The sequence below is a fragment of the Haemaphysalis longicornis genome, unplaced genomic scaffold, assembly GCF_048455015.1.
Source record: "Haemaphysalis longicornis isolate Haplotype H1 unplaced genomic scaffold, Haemaphysalis longicornis Haplotype H1 scaffold_3, whole genome shotgun sequence".
Taxonomy (NCBI): domain Eukaryota; kingdom Metazoa; phylum Arthropoda; class Arachnida; order Ixodida; family Ixodidae; genus Haemaphysalis; species Haemaphysalis longicornis.
Window position 1 is genome coordinate 15922801 of NW_027526335.1, and position 17073 is coordinate 15939873.

The window sequence follows — 17073 nt, forward strand, 5'->3', positions numbered from 1 at the left end:
TGCGCGACGTTTAGATTACACTGCCAGGAATACCTGAGCCAAATATTACACGTGTACGTGAAGCGGTGAGCGCGCAAATCGATGTGAAAGACGCGGAAAAACAAACCGCTCTCTCTTCAGTTGTCCTCATTATGCAACCCCTGGCATGGCCTAAGGGACGTCACATAGGCCATGGCTGCCCGATCGGCTGTCACTGGTCAACTTCGCGGCTAGATTCTCCCATTTCCATCGTCGTCATCGCTGTGTACGAACCTCTTCTATGCCTGAACCTGTAGGCACAGTTTTGCCGTTTATTTTGTGTTTTGAGTGCGCGCGGAGTTTGAGTGAGCTCAATACTTCCCTTTCAACGGGACCACTCGACTACAAACGTTTATCGCTTCAAAAACGCCCTACCAGCCCGAGCGCGCACTTGCGAGCAGGCACCCATGCCTGCTTTTTGTGGCACCAGACCGGAAATAGGCCCCTCCGCGTTGTGGAGAAAAGGAGAAAACTACCCGGCATGTGGTATATCGAAGGCCGCCGAAGAGAACGCCGCGAGCCGCCCCCCTCTCCGGGAGAGAGCGCGCAGCTTTCGTCGCCTTGTCCGCGCTCGAGTTGAAAGGGAACGATTATGCGCGATTTCTCATCGCGCGTAGTTTAGTTAATTGTGAACGGATTTTCATAATTCTTGCGGGAGGAGATTTCTGGGACAATAGACTTTATGCCAAAATACAGTACTAGTAGTCGACGGCAAGTGTTGCAGGGTCCCTTTAAGAATTTCTTTCGCAGTGAAAAACTGCGTAATCTGCACCTGCTGCTTTCCCACGAGATTCGTCACTACACGGCACTCCCATGAAACAAGGGTCACTTACCCCCGTATTCACAAACGTAAATTAAGTGTCCTTTCTGCCTTTTGACACCTTTAAGTGCATTAACACGTTTTAAGGACCAAACCTATGCTGAAAGGGTGCCTTTTCGCAAACTTGATGTTCTTTTCCGCACTCAAAATTGTTGGGAGGGTGCTATAGCTGCAGGATACTGTACCGGGCGGCGACGTTCTTCGTTCTCGCCGACGGATACGGGATTTGAAATTGCGAGTTTGTTTTGAAAAGACAAAACTTCTTCTTTTCTCGCACCAGAACTAATCACCGACGAACTACGGCCAACACAGACAGCAGTCGAGACGAGCGACTACACGCCGAAAGGCAGGCCTAGCACATAATCCACACCGCACTGACACGTGTAAACGCAAGGTAGTTTGTGGTGCGGGCGCCATTCACTGAATTAGTGCATTTCTCCAGCCGATTTTTCAGAAAGAGTGCAAAAAACAATGACTCATCAGCGTAGCGAATTCGTCACATCAAGGTTAACCATCGTAACCCCTCCGTTACATAGAGGTCGCAAACACATGGGCTTCAATGGGGGTGACAATGGGAGTTTGAAAGACTTTGTCAAATCCAGGAATTCATTACATAGAGGTTCTTTATATCCAGGTTTTACTGTCTGTATTGGGGTTTTGCTATGTTGAATTATAAGGACAGTGGGGCGATCTCTACGCCACAGACCAAGCACACACACGATTGGTAGGTAGAGACAATGGCTCTAGGCGCAGCTCTAGGACGCAGGGACTGTGCGCCGCGCAGGTGGCCGCCGAAGAGCGCGCGGAGATGCGCAATGTCACGGGGGAGTGAGCCACCCCGTGTGGTGAAAGTATACTCCACTCGGGAAGGAGGCGGCGGCGGTGGAGAGGAGAGCAAAGCGGGGCTGTAACCATACTCCCTCCGCACATAATTATGCTTCACTGTGCAACACACCATGTGGGAAAGCCAACTTACAAAAACTAAGCTTTTACTGATTTTTTTTTAAAAGTCAGTTTCCCCTCTTAACACAAATGCATCACTGAAAAGACATTTTTAAGGGCATTTTACGCCGTCTTGTACAGAAAATATGGAAGCCTTGGGACCTTTATTTTTATCCATTTCTTCGATACAGTCGACGCTCCGTCTCTTGATCTGCTGGGTCCTAGCCATGGACAGCTCCGCTATAAAAATGCAGTCCTGTGCACGAGAAGATTTCAAGTGACCTGGCGTTATCCTAAGCACTCCGCCACGGCTCGCATGAACCCACCACGCCCTTGCTATGGGAGGTGCTTAAGCCACGCAACGCTTTCCGCAATGAGTGAGTGAGTGAGTGAGTGAGTGAGTGAGTGAGTGAGTGAGTGAGTGAGTGAGTGAGTGAGTGAGTGAGTGAGTGAGTGAGTGAGTGAGTGAGTGAGTGAGTGAGTGAGTGAGAAAACGGGTGTCGGCGCGTTCATGTCCCTCTGCAGCACATTCAAGCGGCCTAAGCTTATCTTTTATATTTTGACATAATGCCTCAGTTATCCACTCGAACCCCTTCGGTTCTGCACCACCGAGCTTCCCCGCCGTAGTGGCCCTGATAAGTATTACCAACACAGAGTTCTTTACTAAAGAGCCATAGCGTGCGCCTAAGTGTAACGTAACAAAATACCGGTGTCGGTTCTTCCATTCCGTCATCCGCAAATACCGACTGCCTATGTACATTTCCGTTTAAGAAATAGAGGCTACATTTTTTAAATGGTGAGAGAAGTGATTTATTTCAAATTTTTATCCTGCACGAGAATCGGTTTCTGCAAGTTTGGCAGCGACGCATGTGCTCAATAGCGGCAATTTTATTCGAACCATCCTGTGTAGGCTACATTGCCCGCTCCTGAATTCTGAATCAAGGCGGTGCATTAGTAAACAGTCACCACTTCGTAGCGTTATGCACACCATGACACACTCCGCGCTTGCGACAATCTCCACTGCTCGTGTTCGTTAAAATAATTAGGGTCATCAAAACTGTGCCTAGAATAACAGGTGCAAACGTGTTCAGAAAAGGGGCTCAGGTGAGCGAGGAAAAAGCAAAGACGTGATTGATAGCTTTTTATTGGAGGCGCGTGCTCGCGACCCTCAAAAGCGACGAGCGCGTGCTCCGGAGAGAATCTGGGAGCTAATCCGGCCGGCCCCGTCGGCCGCGAAAAGGTTATCTGCGTATTCGACGCTCGTCTGCGGCCCCAGAAGCACGCAACCGTACCGACGCGGGTCATAACGGGCTACCCCTCCGTGGGAAACCGGGTCAAGCAGGTATTCCCCTTTCCTAAAAAGCGCGCACGACACGGCGTGGACACACGGCCGCCTTCGAAGGAGAAACCAGAAGCGTCGGCTGGAAGGGGGAACAGACGGAGAAACGGAGCACGAGAGTTCATCCCCAAAGATCGAAATCCGGTCCTCCACAGGGCATGCGCACACGACCGGTCGACCCGGACCGCGCGCTGCACGACGGGACGACGGACGGGCCGCCTCGCCGCCGAACACGAGCGTGCCGCTGGCCCCCCCTCTCCTTCCCGCTCGGCTACGACGTTCTCTGCGCAAACCGCGCGCAGAGTCAGGCGTCAACGCGTCGTCGTTGCCACCGCGCTGTGTTCGTGTTTGGCGTGCTCGCGTCTTCTTCCTCCGGATCTTCTGCCGTGCGTTTCCGCCCGTGGCCGAGCTGCGCCTCCGCGACGCGCTGGATGCGGGGCCGTCAACCGAGCGCTGTGGAGTAAAGAAGAGCTCTGTGGCTTGCCTCGGCGCGGGACCTCGGCTCCTCGAACGGTTCGGCCGAGTTTCGTCTGCGCCTTAACCGCCGTCTGCTTGCCGCAGGTGAGTCGACGTTTTGATGAGGTCTCTGGAGGACCTTGACAACGTGCAAACAGCGACAAATCGTTAAGGTCAAGGCGCGGTCACGGCGCTGCGATGCGCGCAGCAGAGAAACGTTGAATGCGGTAGGACGCTTTGGCGCGCCGCGATCACTCCGCGGCATCTGTTGAAAACGACGCTGCGTAGGGTTTTCGACCGTTCGTCCTTAGCTTCATTCGATGGTCGCTTTATTTTTTCCTTCCCCAGTGCCGAGTAGCAACCCGGACTCTAAGCCTGGATAATCTCTCGGCCTTTCCGTTTGCTGTTCTCTCTCTCTCTCTCTGACTGGCTAATCAGCACGGACAATTCTGCGCGAACACTCCTCGATGTTGGCTGCGAATGCACAGTGAGGGTTCGTTTGTGTAAAAACACCCGTCGCTTCAGTCGCGCAGACAATATATAAGTAGAAAGGGCTATGCGGGGATGCTCTTATAAACTGCTTTCGAATAAGTGCGCACACTATGACGATAACTTTGACAGGTGGTGAACGAAACGAGGTACGCTGTGGTATCAAAGATGAAAAAAAAAGTTTCATTGCCTTGTAGAATATCAAAATAAAATCTCAAGGTGACGTGCCCAGGCAGAGGGGGCGCTATGAAAAATCAACCCAAACGGTGATATTAACTAAGAGCTTAATACGTTCACTGTAACTAACGTGTCTCATTCCCTCGCCTTTTATATGTCCCCCTATCTCCGCATATGTATATATTGAGAGACGGGGTTTAAATTGAGAGGTCGCCGAGCTCAGACCTCCTCAGCAGCAGCCCCAGGGGGGGCCAATTACATTACAGTGATGTACTGTGATGTAACTGTACTCTGATGAAGGCAAGTCCCATTGCCGATACGTGAGTAAGCTTCTTTGTTGTTCTTGCCGTGTCTTCGACTGTTTACTTATAACATTTGTACGCGCGCTTTGTGAGATATCCCTGTTCCTACACACACACACACACACACACACACACACACACATACATACATATATATATATATATATATATATATATATATATTTCATTTTTTTATTTCATTAAGGACCCCACGGGGGGTATTACATATATATATATATAAATAAATATATATATATATATATATATTGTTTCTGGTTATTGTAAATGGAGGGCCTCTTCAGTGAACACAGTAAGGAAAGGCAACAGTCAAGATGGGTAATAAGTGAACAAGTTTGATAGTTCGTCTCTGCTTTGCGCGAAAACAGGCATCTTGGATTGGCAGAAAAAAACAGAAATGAGAAAATAAATTCCCCTCTTTACAATACCAGTCCCGTTTGTACGATGTTTAATCGAAACCAGTTTTCGATAATTGTCGATCTGGTACCACTGGTGTGGTCTACGCACTTATTGATATGCCACTGTACTGGTTGTAACCGTGAAATACTGTTATGCTCGACACCACAATATACGCTAGGGCACGGAAGCAACCTAAGTTGGAAAAATTAAAGCACAGGTGACGAGCGTTACACTGTCGGCAGTGCGCATCCATTGTTAGAGAGCGGGTTCCTAATGAAGCCAAACTTTTCGCCATGTCCCGATAATTTTCTTTGTTCCTGGCTGTGATGTAGAAGATTTACGCGTCTCGCCCGCTGCAAACGACTATACCCCATCTGCAAGAAAAAAATCACCCATGAACTTAAAAATGGTGTTCGAAAACTGTTTCACTTAAAGTTACCGGTATGCATAGGATTCCATTCGCTACCTGGGTTTCTGTGGTCCTGCGAGGGAGGACTAAAAGCAAAGAAAAAAGCAAGGTGCATAGACGGAGAGCTTCTTTCCCTCTGCTGAGCACTCAGGAGAGGAGAAGTGGAATCTCAAGAACAGGAAGGGATACAGCCAAGCAACTGCGGCACCCGCGCTTCTTTTACAGCGAAGCTGTGTATCGTTAGATTTGTCGATGTCCTCACATCAAAATTCCAGAGGATCCGCGTGTCTTTGAAGCGCGAGGCGTTCCTTAAAGGAGCCATGAAGACAAAACACAAGTTTGGTTCATTCAAAAGATTGCCTCGTTAGAATCATGTACACACCACTTTTGATGTAAACATCGCTCAAATAAGCTATATAATTAGGGAAAAAAGGAATGGCCATGCGACCCACTAGCTCATTTCCCGCAACAGAACCTATGATGCCATACCAGACTGCTCTGCTATAGGCGGAGGCCGGCCAAAGCAAACGCGAATTAGGCAGAGCATATAAGCTTGCTGAACGAGCTATTTGCGCCTAAATGTAATGCATATCCATTTTACAGCAGTAAGAATGGTGCGATAAACAGCAAAAGTTACGAAAATACACGTAAACATAGAAGTACCGATCCGCACTGCTGTTGATACTGGGCGCACTATGCTTGTTTTAGCTGCACAGCAGTCCAACGCTTTGGAGTTGTCTTATACGACGCTGGCCGATTGGCGTAAGCGACGTTGCCTTACGTGACCCTGTTTGTCAAGCACACCCCTTGCTTCACGAAGCGATTGCTTTCTACCGTAACAAAAGCAAGCCAGGTGTGAATACGGTCAAAAACAAAGCAACGGTGGAGTGCAGAGTATGCTAGCGCCACATGGGAGGTTTGACGGCAAGCAAGGCTGCAGAGCCGAATGGCGCAGTGGAAGTTCTTTAGTATATGCGCCGTTATGACTTCAGTGTATACGTCACCGAAACATACGATTTGGCGGGAGAATCAAAATTTCACCATAAATTGATTAATTCCACGGTGAATGCGGCATCACTGGCTGCCGCGCAAGCGCTGGGAGCACTATAAAACACGAAATCTTTCAAATAAAACAAACTTGTGTTTTGTATTCATGGCTCCTTTAAGGCGGGGCGGCGTTCCATAGCACTCGTTTTAACTCAAAAGTAGCGATAGATGACCGTCCGTGCCAGCATACCGCAGATCAAGTTAATAAGGGGCAGAAGAACGCCGTCAAGCGAGCGAACAGACCGGCAGTGAAATGCCCCACCGTATTCGACGTTCCCATGCGACAGGAACGAGCAGTGGGGCAACGCGCAGGAGACAGACAGAAGCCATTCGACAGCATAAGCTGGGCACGGATCGCCAAAGTGTCAACCGGCGAAAGGACGAAACCCACGCGGGGTGGAAGCAAAGCTTCTCAGTCGTTCAGTGGGACATTAATGATACCGCATTCAGAAGCTTTACGAAGTGCTTACGTGTGCTCAGACTGTCTTTGGACCATGGGTTAGTTGCGATGACGCTACCCCTGTGGTTGCAGTCGGTGATTTCGATGCTGACGTGTAGGGACCGAAAGGGAGTGGTTTGCGCGTTTCATGTTGGATACATTTGGCTTGCGATGCCACACCTATCCGGCCCTGCAGCCGACCACCCAGCGGCGCACGTGCATCGATTTCACATTATCCGAGAATGTGCCCGTAGCTGCGAGACGCAGTGTACATTAGAGCGACAACAAATCGATTGTGACCGTCGTTACCAAGTGACCATTGTTTACAGCTCCGCTGATTATCCACACTCGCAGGGCGGAATGGTCGTGAATTGTTTCGCTTTCTCTCCTTTTTCTTTTTTTGTCTCTTTGTATTCCTAAAACGAAGGGGGGGGGGGGGAGGTTTGGAGAAAGAAACGCTTAGGCTACACACAACGATCATAAAGTAAGGAAACTTTAATTGAGAAAAAAAATAGCAAGAATAAAATAGCTCGCACGCAGTTTGAGACGAATCTATACACGTTCGAGGGAGAGATTTTCCATCTGTTATAATAGAAGGAGGTCGTTGCGAAGTGTGCGTGTAAAGCAAAAATATTACACTGTGTGGCCTTATATACAGCGAGCACAATACTAAAATGTGGACGTCACGGCACATTACAGTGAGGTCCTGCAGAAAGGTACGCCACAGTTGCCGTCGAAGAGAGTAACTTGCGTGAGAGCAAAACTAGTCGACATCCTGTTATAGGTACCAAAGGCAGTGGGAGTATCACAGGAAGAAAAAAAGAAACGTTCTTCTGTCTGTTTCTGCGAGCCAGCAAAACTATTAGGCACTGTGAGTCAATAGCCGAGTATACCCCACTACGGCGGGTGGTCTCTGGTCACGCGAACTTGGTTCTGTTTTTGCGCACACTGTGCCTATTTACAAAACCATCTCGTGTGTTGCTGCAGTGTTTACAATCTAGGGACATGCAGACGCTTTCGATGAGCCGATTGAGGGAAACTAATAGTTTGAACTTGTTACGGCTGACGGAGAGACTGTCCTTGCAAGCCAGAAAATCCATTCTTTTGTAAGTTTTACGCGTCGAAGCCTGGGATATGTGAGGCACGTCGTGGTGGTTGGCTACAAATTTATGCCACTTGGAAATTTTTAACGTGCGCCGAAATCTCGACGCTTGACTTTGCCATGCGAAATCGCTCAATTCACGTGTCAAACGTTTTGTTGAGCGAAATTGTGTTCAACTTCCTGCACTTTGTTTTGCGTCGAGCGGTCAAGGCTCAACCAAATTTTAAAACAATTCTCACCATCATTTAAACTCATATGTTGCGCGTACCTTGGCAAAATATGGGCGCAACCATCTTTCCGAAAGGCGGCTGTAAACGCAGTTTGGAGAGCTCGTAAGAGAAACAGTTTATGTATGTTGCATGCATTTATGACCGAGAGAACGCTGAAGCTCGGATGAGCCAAAAAGGAGACAACGCATTGGACAAAGTAGGTTTCGGTCATAGTTGATTTCGTTACGCTGTTTTTATTTGTATATAAAAAAACTGTGGTCGATTCTTCTGTCATGGGAATCAGTAAAACACGAAAGTGAAACGTGCAGCGACATCTGCAGCTGAGCATGATTCGGGTCGGCGGCTGTCTTGTGGGCGTGCTTGGCGAGCGGCGTCCTGCTGGCGGGTCGCTTCGGTAAAGGTGTGCTGGCGTCATTTTCGCGACAGATATGCCGTCAGTGAAATCTTGGGGTATCGCAGCATCAAACACTTTCTTGTTAAAATATAAAACCCGAAAACGGAGAACCCCAAGTATGACGTGCTCTTTAGTACTAAATGTTGCTTCCCCTCAAGAAAACCCTGTGTGCAGGGGTGTACACAGGGTCTTCTTGCGGGCCGCTTGCTTCGTTGTGCTGGCGTCACTTCCGTGATGGATATGACGTCAGCGAAACCTTCGTGTATCCGGGAATAAAACAATTTGGTGTTAAAATGGCGTTTTTTGAACTCGGGTTGCCAATTTCAGCCCGGACTCGGCCTTCAAAATATCACCCAAGTCGCCTTCCTGAGGTTCCCCGCCGACTTCGACCTTTCGCGCGCTGCGGCGCAAGACACGCCAACGCGGGGGAAGAAAGGGCGCGCGTTAAACAGGGTTGGAAAAGCTTGCGTGACCAGCGAGCTACTTTGCCGCTGGGATGGCCGGGAAGGTGTGTCGGGGAAGGAGGGCTCTGGGGAGGGGGGACCGGCGCACGCAACGGCGGCAGCGCACGGTGCGCCTGCCGATTTTTAAATAGAGCCTTATATGTTGACATTTGCTCCATGAAGGGCGCATACATTGTATCTTGGGGTCTTAGAAACTGGAATTTTATTGAGATATTTATCCACTCTTGCAGCCTAGAAGATGTAAGTACATTTAGGGGAAAATAATTACCTTGGCGAGAAGGTGCCTGGCCTATCAGGCACGTGGTGGTGGACGGGTTTAGGATGATTTAGACGAGCCGAAGTTCTTTGACGGGTCCAAAAGTGACCTAACTGCTGTGTTAGCATTGGGCTGCTTTAGGTAATGAAGCTCGTGACGATTGGGATCGAGGCAACGAAACTGAATGAATCACGTCGGGTGCAGGCTCAACTAATTCGCAATGAAAGTGCCTCCTTCACCCGTCTCCCTCTTGCACGTGCGTGCGTGTGCGTGTTACCCTTCAAAGCAGAAAAATTTCTGCTGGAATTTTTGACAAATGAAAGTACCCGATCATGAAACAAAAAGCAGAGAAAAAATGAAAATATATCTACAAAAGCACCCCTGGTACTGATAAAAAATTACATAAGCGGAAGCGGGAGTTTATCCCGCCCTCCATTAATCCTCCACGCTTGGTACCTCCCCAGGGTCTCAGAATTTAGAGATATATATACGCGCACCGAATCGTGTAAAAACTCCCTATCCCAGCTCCTGCTCCTCACTTTCCGGATAGCTTGCTTATATCACTCTCTCAATCTTCTGCTAACGGCGAGCGAGAATGGTCCTCCTTATCCTGAAGCCATTAAGCCTAGTCATTTCCTCTCTCGGGTCTTATGCAAGGGCTCAGAAGGCCCGTGCCTTTTCTGTTCTTCCCCCTACCCATATACCCCTGTTTTTTTTTTTCTTTGCGCGAATATATTAGTGAGTCGCTGTGGAGAGCTTCCAGGGGATGTTTTTTTCACGTCCGTTGTACTGAAGAGGGAATTATTAAGGCCTCCGAGTTATAGTCATGTACCAAGGCAACAGCCTTACATGGCCTTTCTGTGAAAATCGGGCGTCGATATTTTCGGCATTGTCGGCGCGGCGACGGTGTGCCTATAGGGTGGCAGCAAAAACTCATGGGCTAAGACGCACTGACATTTCTCATCCTATAGACTCGCTGTGAACTCGTGTGCGCGCCGGCCTAACGTCCTTATTAACTACGATGCGTCATGTGGCTGCAAACGCCGGTATCCGACGGCCCGATGTATACGGCCTAACGCGTCGCTTTGAGATCTCACGCCGTCAACCGGCACCCACGTCAACGTACAAGTTCGACGTTGCTTGGCACGCGTCGCTATGCTCAACGTTAGAGCTACCATGATGGGTAAACATAGGTCCAACAGCATGCCCACTCAGATAAATTTACCAGTGAGATGGCAGCTAGAAGCATTTGGCTGCAGCGTCAATGTAACCATACAAAATATTCACATGCCCACCGGAGGGAACTGGCCGCTCATATCCTATACGCATGAACATACCCGTAAGGTGAACTTACAATTATGTTACCTGTAGTACACGTTAGGTGCATCTTAAAAATCTTAAAAATATCGGTTGTGCGGCAATCTTATTCTTATTTCGAAGATTAACGCTCTAAACTATATACCACAACATCTGTGTTGCGCTGGGATAAGTTTATCAATTAATTTGTTGTTAGCATGGTAATAAAGGAGCTTGCGTGCAATATCAGTTTATTTCTTGGTATATTTATATGCTTCCTGTAAGGTTGAATCGTTAGTGCGACGTATTGCGAGCTGTCGGAGACGCGGCGTAACTGTATATTATAGTGCATGGTTCAACGGTGTCCCCAGCGTGCCTCGCTGAATCGAACCAACGTTTGTTGCTGTGGATAACCACGCTATGTTTCATTTCTTCGTGATTCATTATAGACGCAGAGTGAATTCGCCTCCTAAGGGCAAGATGCTGAACACGCAACTTTCATGCGCGCGGTTGCTTATTTTTCCTGAAGCGAAAAAAAGAATAAACGCTTGTGCGCATGACATCTAACGGCTATGAAAGAAATCTAGCGACATAATTGAACCATATAGTGTTTACGTTGCAAGCCTTACAGCCAAAATCATGCATGTACCTGCTAAAACACCGATTTGTTGTTTTTTAACCCGCTCCATGGTGTCTGCGATATTTCCTCATTACTAATTGTCCTGAAATAAAGGGACCATATGCTAGGCCCTTGTGACACTGACTGACAAGGCCGGTGACGGATTACCATTCTCCCATACCTGCTAATGCTCACGGATTGATTGATTGATTGATTGATTGATTGTATGGTTTAAGGCGCTGACGCAGCGCAGGCGATGAGGCGCGCCGTAGTGGAGGGCTCCGGATTAATTTTGACCACCTGGGCATCTTTAACGTGCGCCGAAATCTCCTACACACGAGCGTTTTTGCTTTTCACCTCCATCAGAAAAGTGGCCACCGCGGCCGGGAAGTGGCCACCGCGGCTCAGCAGCACAACGCCTTAGCCACTGAGCCACCGCGGCGGGTTGTTGCTCACGGAGGCTGCGCTGCTAGCAACACGAGGTCGCGGGTTCGATTCCCGGCCGCGGCGACGGCTTTTCTGATGGATGCGAAAAGGAAAAACGTCCGTGTGTGCGAGATATTGGCGCACGTTAAGATCCCCAGGCGGTCAAACTTAATCCGGAGCCCTCCACTATACGGCGCGCCTCCTCGCCTGCGCTGCGTCAGCGCGTTAAACCCTACAATCAAATAAAAAAATAAAAAAAAAATAACTGCCCTGCTTTTTTTTTAATATCAACATACGTCACATTCTCCGTGCGCACTATTTCACAACTATCCAGTGGCACTATACGAGAAAACTGTTTGTGGACCAAGTTAGTTTGCCAACGGAAAACCACTTTTCCGTGGTTTCCTCATTCACGCTCGCAGTGGCGGCAACAAGAGTGACCGCTTTCCCACGGCGAATTAGCGCCCGCCTTCCCTGTCCAAAGCGCCGACCTCGCATCGCCGCCCGAACGCTCACGTTGGGCACCCTTCGGCCGCCTAATCAGACCGCCGGCCATCCCTCCATCCGGGCCTCGTATATTTGCGCCCAGATTTGAAGCGGCGAAATTGCGCGGGAGCGCTCTTCGACCGGAGGCCTTTTCTGAAAATGCTAATTGATGCGGCGGCGAATTGGCAGCGGCGAGCGAAGGCGCGGAGCGCGGGCAATTGCATCTAACCCGGGGACAGCTGCCCTCCTATAGGGAGGCGAAGCTAAAGTTTGCCGGGCGAGGGAAGCGCTGCCCTCTCCCCGGAGGGGGAGTACGCCGGGCCGGCGGCCTATTCGGCACGTGCTTTTTTCGCTGCGCGCGTGCTGCATTTCTCGCGCTAGGAAGAGGGCTGGGTAAAATTTTCTTTCGACTTATGAAAGCATACACATTAGCACGTGTCCAGCAAGTTCGGTTTAAACGTAGAGTGGTTACTGAATTCCTTTTTGTCGACGTTTGCCTTGTCGTCTGCTACAGACGCGCCGCCTGCTTCCCGCCGCTCGACCGGCAGACTGCCCCGACGATTTTAAGGGGAAACGCGTTGTTCGGCGGTCGTCGGTTGCTCTTTTCTTCTGCAAGGCGACAGCTGTTCAGCTGGTCACAGCGTACTTTTCTCTTGTTTGTTACTCCCTTCGCTTGCTCGCGCTTCTGACATCCGGACTTTCTGGACTGCAGAAACACTGACGCTTGCAAGAAATGTAAGATAAACGTGATTGATTATGGTTAATAGGTTATTTCTTACTCTTGAAACAATCAGCTGCATCTTATAAAAACGCATTAGAAGGCACACGCTAATTAAGGGGTGCGCTGACAGCGCCGCACTTCCATTTTACTTGTCCTTGAAGAAATGTTTGTTCGCAATGTTTGTCACCCGCTTGGAGTACAAGTATGGGTTAGCGTGACAGTTCGCGGAAACAACAGAACAGCTTGTGACGTATAACTTTTAATTACTATAATATACAGAATTTGGTGTATACCTCTTTTAATTACCAGTATTTCTAAATGTGGGAAAAAAGCGAACAACGCGGCAATCCCGTCCGGAACACAGGTCACAATGACAAGATGGACCAGAGCTACTACAGCCAGGTAAATCGCTAGAAACTATTTTTTTTCCACCCATGCAAAATGTCAACCTATTGTGTTATATATGGACGATATCGAACGGCACCAGCTAAACAACTCCGAAGTCCATTTATTACAGCGGAAAACAATCATTGGCAGCATGCATTAAAAAAAGTGTAGAGGGGAGGACTCGTTAGAACACTATTTCGCATTTTCAAAGCCGGGTAATGTAAACTGAAAGCACATAGATACAAACAAAAATGTGTCAACTTATTTCACCTTTCAAACTGCAGTGATCCATGCTTACCGTCTATCCTTTTGGTGCGCTTTCGCGGGGAATATGCAGAATTTAACGAATGGGTCCTCTTCTTTCGCCTTGTTACTGTCGTCGACCATGCAAGAATATGGGTTTTTTTTTCGCTTTCAGTTTCATCTTTTCGTTTCGGGCTAGTGAGGAGTGTTCCCGCCGCTCTTTGTACGTGCTGGCTTAAGTGGCTCGCGCAGCCGGCGGTCTCTTTGTCGCATTCGTGAGTAGGAGGCTGGATGCCTCAGGCGGTGCGGGAGACAGCGTGAGCTGCGCGTGCACTTGCCAGACGCGGAGGAGCGGGCCGAGGGCGTCTGCTTAGGGCGCTGAAAAGCCGTTCACCAGGCGCAGTCGTTTCGCGATGACTGAGGTGGTAAGAGCAACCAATGGTCGCCTACAAGAGCACTCTTTATCCCGTGAAACCACCGGGGCGCTCGGCCGTTAGACTGGCACGTAGCAGACGACGCGTCTCTAGCAGACGACAAGACGAGCACCGGCAAAAATGGACCCAGTAGCTACTCTACGTGTAAACCGAACTTGCTGGACACGTGCTAACGTGTATGCTTTCATAAGACGAAAGAAAATTTTACCCAGCCCTCTTCCTAGCGCGAGAAATGCAGCACGCGCGCAGCGAAAAAAGCACGTGCCGAATAGGCCGCCGGCCCGGCGTACTCCCCCTCCGGGGAGAGTGCAGCGCCACCCGGCGATCGTTCCGGAGCCTATTGCCGGGAAGCCTGCCGCGTCTCGAGTCCGCCCAGTCGCTTTTCGGGGTGGAATTTCCGAGGCACGGCCCGTCGACGATGAAGTCGAGACGGAAGCTGCAAATGGGCAGGCCTTTAGGCGAACGGCTCATTGAACGCGTCCGTTTGATTCTCGGGCTTTTTTTTTTTTTTTTTTTTTTTTTTTTTGAAGTGGCAGCAGTGGCTCCCGTTTCCTAGCGCTTTAATTGAAAGCGGATTTCACGGTGGCTGCCGTGGCTGCGCCTTTTAATTTATCAGCGCCGCAGGACGCGAGTTTTATGTTCAGGTCATCATTTACCTCCTACTTATAGTTTAAGCAAGCAATGAAGGCTTGAGATGTCTCTGTTGCGGCAAGGGGTGGTTGATACTGATTCATCTGGGAAAAAGCTATCATGCCGTGTGTAAAAATATCCGGACAGCGATTCTCATAAATAAATAAAATCAGAAGTATCAGTTGCAGATTAGAAAATGTTATATATCAAGATGCTCACGTTTTTTCAATATTTGGAATGGGTAGAAGTATACGGGATTCAAGTGATGCAAGCTATCGGTAGCCGTAAACTTCGGTATACACGAATTAGGCGTCCGGGTGAACAGAAGAGCTGGTCAGTGGGGAGAAAATTGCAGATGATTGTCAACAAACATGTTAGACCCCTTCCTCATTCTTATTCCTTTTCCGACGTGCCCCCCCCCCCCGAAAAAAAAAAAAAAGAAAACCGCGACAGCGACCCGCCCTCACACGACGTTTGATCTGCACAGCGCTCTCAACGTCAAAAAATTGGCCGCGTATCTGCTTCTTTCGTTGCAAATGTCGTCAAAAGACGATAGTCTTTATCGGCTTTTGCGAAGTAAATGCCTCCCTTCGCTTTCCCGGTCACCTCTAATGTTGTTCCTCTTGCGTCGCGCTAGTCCCAAGGTAAAGACGCCAAAGGTTTGCCTAAATCATTTTAAATTTCCCGCGTTTCACTGCTCCAAACCGGGTGTCTCGATGCCAACGCTGCCGTACGGCGAAGACGCGCGTGAATCGCGGCGCCCTACTTCAACGTTTATAGAACCGCGTTTCCCTACTCCACGTGCTTTGCAAGCGGAACGTGGAACCTATCTAGTGGAACCTTTCGTAACTGTTGCCGGTTGATTCCTTAAAATGCCGCAAGAAGCTATAGTGGCGCGGGTGACAGCTAGTAGAACCTTTCGTAACTGTTGCCGGTTGATTCCTTAAAATGCTGCAAGAAGCAATAGTGGCGCGGGCGACAGCCGGCGACGGCAAAGTGATTTTTTTTTTCTGGAGTTGATGAAGTATTTAATTTCGCCAAAGTCAAGCATGTATGATTTTTTATAAAGGAACACTGCAAAAATCACTTCCGTATTAATTTGTTCTCTTATATTTGCGTAATGTCTTGTTCTTCTTCAACAATGTTGACAGGTATGAACATTACACCGTACTTAGACGGGTAGATTTAGCTGTGACTATATAACACTATTGCGCCGATAGTGTTTTAGTTTGGCCGGGTGGCTGAATCGAGCATGGAGGAAAGAAAAGTTCCTCCATGGAATCGAGTCACAGACAGACGGACAGACATACAGACAGACCAAAATTTCTGGGTTTAAGTAGCCCAAGAAAGACCATCGTCTTTAAAACGCGATTGTCGCCACAGAACAGCCGGTAACCATCACCCCCGAATCTACACGGTTCTTTTTTAGAACGGGGTCGTTAAGTTCTCAGGCTACTTCCATTCCCTAATTGGCCTGCGGCAAACAAATGAATGATGTGTCCGCCTCTATTCGCCGCCGCCGGCACCGTCTCGGCGTCCGCTGAGCGTATACTCGCCAGTGTGTAGACGGCGATCTAATTTTCCTGCCACAAAACCGGCCGGTAGCGAGTCGAGGGTGGGCCTGCGCTCCCATTTTTTCTCGCATATGTCACTCCTGCTGACGCTCGGTTTTCTTTTTAGCCTCTCCCTTCTGCTGCCCTCATTCTCTTACTTTTTTATTCTCGGAAGCGCTACTTCGCGCATTGTGCGTGATAGTAGGTCAGTGACAGCTCGTATGCTCCGTAATTTTCGCTGTGGAAAGTGGTCAGCCACCTTGGGGCTGGCAATGTGTGACGTAGGCTACACCGCCCTGCTCACTTCTCGCTTTCCATGTTCAAGGCCTGTTTGCACACAGAAAGTGACCGGCTCAATGGCTGCTGTTGTGCTGAGTGAGCGTCGAATCCCAGTCGTCATGAGCATTTATAATTGGTTTGAGAATACGCAACACTATTGAAACAAGACCGGTCTGCTGCGTAAGCCAAACCCGTTAAAATCGGCGCTCTTGATATTGCTGTTTCCGTATCGTTCGCGTAGCGTGTGGGTCGAATTGCTTTATGCTGAAACCATGCAACGTCCCTTGTCCGACGGTTGATGTACTCGGCGAAACTGGCGCTGATCCACCCACACTGATCAGTGACCGCAAGCTTCGGCAAACATATGCACGCAGAAAGGGAACGCAGGAAGATTAGCATGTGCACGACAACTTTCGAGCGTGGCTTTACCATGTAGGCATCAAATATTGTTAGAAAATCAAGTTTTCGGGGTACTACGTGCCGAAGGTAGATCGTTGGGCTTGGAGGCACCTGGGGATCTTCAACGTGCGCCGAATTCTCGACACACAGCCGTATTCTTTTCCCGCCTCCATTAGGAAAACGGCCGCCGTGGCCGGAGTTGAGCTCCCGTCCTTAGGCACAGTGGCATGACGCCTTAGCCACTGAGTCACTTAGCTAAGGTGTCATGCCGCTGTGCCAGCACGGCGCGTGTCTTATCA

General features: G+C 49.2%; 1 protein-coding gene across 1 annotated transcript in view; it reads left to right on the top strand.

The window, feature by feature from the left end:
* Positions 1-3332: 3332 nt before the first annotated feature.
* Positions 3333-17073, top strand: part of LOC144174019 (CD9 antigen-like) — a 60156-nt gene continuing 46415 nt past the window's right edge. Inside the window, exon 1 of the mRNA XM_077702422.1 lies at positions 3333-3680. The gene's annotated coding sequence lies outside the window, so the exon portion shown is untranslated. The remainder of the gene's footprint in view (positions 3681-17073) is intronic.